The 2,182-nt window shown below is 36.8% G+C and overlaps 1 non-coding gene across 1 annotated transcript; it reads right to left on the bottom strand.

Moving 5' to 3' along the window:
- Positions 1-1,060: 1,060 nt before the first annotated feature.
- Positions 1,061-1,168, bottom strand: LOC112752769 (small nucleolar RNA R71). Its single transcript, XR_003177186.1, has one exon. It is a non-coding gene; the product is annotated as a small nucleolar RNA R71 (small nucleolar RNA).
- Positions 1,169-2,182: the final 1,014 nt, after the last annotated feature.

Consider the following 2,182-nt stretch of genomic DNA (forward strand, 5'->3'; position numbering starts at 1 on the left):
TTTTTCAAATTAAGTTTCAATCATATCTTTTTCAAAATTAATTTCAAAATCTTTTCTAACTTCTTATCTTTTCAAAATTAAATTTCAAATCCTTTCCAACTAATCCTATCTTTTTGTTTCAATCATATCTTTTTCAAAACTACCTAACTAACTCTCTCTCTAATTTTTGAAAATCTCTTCCCTCTTTTTCAAAATTCAATTTTAATCAAATAATTGTTTTAAATTTCAATTTAAATTAATTTCATTTTTCTTTCTAATTTTTTGAATTTTACTTTAATTTTAATTTAAAAACAAAAATATTTTTCTTTTCTTTTCAATGATTTTCGAAAATTCTTCTCCCTCATCTCCTTCTAATTATTTATTTATTTACTGACACTCCTCTTCATCTAAGAATTTGAACCCACTCCTCTCTCCTGTGTTTGGATTCTTATCTTTTCCTTCTTTTATTTTTATCTTCTTCTACTCACATAAAGGAATCTCTATACTGTGACATAGAGGATTCCATATTTTCTGTTCTCTTCTTTTTCATATGAGCAGGAATAAGGATAAGAACATTCTTGTTGAAGCGGATCCTGAACCTGAAAGGACTCTGAAGAGGAAGCTAAGGGAAGCTAAAGCACAACTCTCTGGAGAAAATCTGACAGAAATTTTCGAAAAAGAAGGAGACATGGCTGAAAATAATATCAATGCAAGGAAGATGCTTGGTGACTTCACTGCACCAAATTCCAATTTACATGGAAGAAGCATCTCAATCCCTGCCATTGTAGCAAACAACTTTGAGCTGAAACCTCAATTAGTTTCTCTGACGCAACAGAACTGCAAGTTTTATGGACTTCCATCAGAAGATCCTTTTCAGTTCTTAACTGAATTCTTACAGATCTGTGATACTGTTAAGACCAATGGGGTTGATCCCGAGGTCTACATGCTTATGCTTTTTCCGTTTGCTATAAGAGACAGAGCTAGAATATGGTTGGACTCTCAACCTAAGGATAGCCTGAACTCTTGGGATAAGCTGGTCACGGCTTTCTTAGCCAAGTTCTTTCCTCCTCAAAAGCTTAGCAAGCTTAGAGTGGATGTTCAAACCTTCAAACAGAAGGAAGGTGAATCCCTCTATGAAGCTTGGGAGAGATACAAGGAACTGACCAAAAAGTGTCCTTCTGACATGCTTTTAGAATAGACCATCCTATATATATTCTATGATGGTCTGTCTGAATTATCTAAGATGTCATTGGACCATTCTGCAGGTGGATCCATTCACCTAAAGAAAACGCCTGCAAAAGCTCAAGAACTCATTGACATGGTTGCAAATAACCAGTTCATGTACACTTCTGAAAGGAATCTTGTGAATAATGGGACGCCTCAAAGGAAGGGAGTTCTTGAAGTTGATACTCTGAATGCCATATTGGCTCAGAATAAAATATTGACTTAGCAAGTCAATATGATCTCTCAGAGTCTGAAAGGATTGAAGGAATTATCCAACAGTACTAAAGAGGCCTCTTCTGAAGAAGAAGCTTATGATCCTGAGAACCCTGCAATAGCAGAGGTGAATTACATGGGTGAACCCTATGGAAACACCTATAATCCCTCATGGAGAAATCATCCAAATTTCTCATGGAAGGATCAACAAAAGTCTCAACAAGGCTTTAATAATGGTGGAAGAAACAGTTTTAGCAATAGCAAGCCTTTTCCATCATCCACTCAGCAACAGACAGAGAATTCTGAGCAGAATCCATCTAGCTTAGCAAATATAGTCTCTGATCTATCTAAGGTCACTCTGAGTTTCATGAATGAAACAAGGTCCTCCATTAGAAATTTGGAGGCACAAGTGGGCCAGCTAAGTAAAAGAGTCACTGAAACTCCTCCTAGTACTCTCCCAAGCAATACAGAAGAAAATCCAAAAAGAGAGTGCAAGGCCATAACCTTACTTGGTGTGGCCGAACCCAGAGAGGAGGAGAAGGACGTGAATCCTAGTGAGGAAGACCTCCTGGGACGTCCATTGACCTATAAGGAGTTTCCCTTTGAGGAACCAAAGGAATCTGAGGCTCATCTAGAGACCATAGAGATTCCATTGAACCTCCTTTTACCATTCATGAGCTCTAATGACTATTCATCTTCTGAAGAAGATGAAGATATTGCTGAAGAGCAAGTTGCTCAATATTTAGGAGCAATCATGAAACTGAAT

The sequence above is a fragment of the Arachis hypogaea genome, chromosome 15 (genome assembly GCF_003086295.3).
Source record: "Arachis hypogaea cultivar Tifrunner chromosome 15, arahy.Tifrunner.gnm2.J5K5, whole genome shotgun sequence".
NCBI lineage: Eukaryota > Viridiplantae > Streptophyta > Magnoliopsida > Fabales > Fabaceae > Arachis > Arachis hypogaea.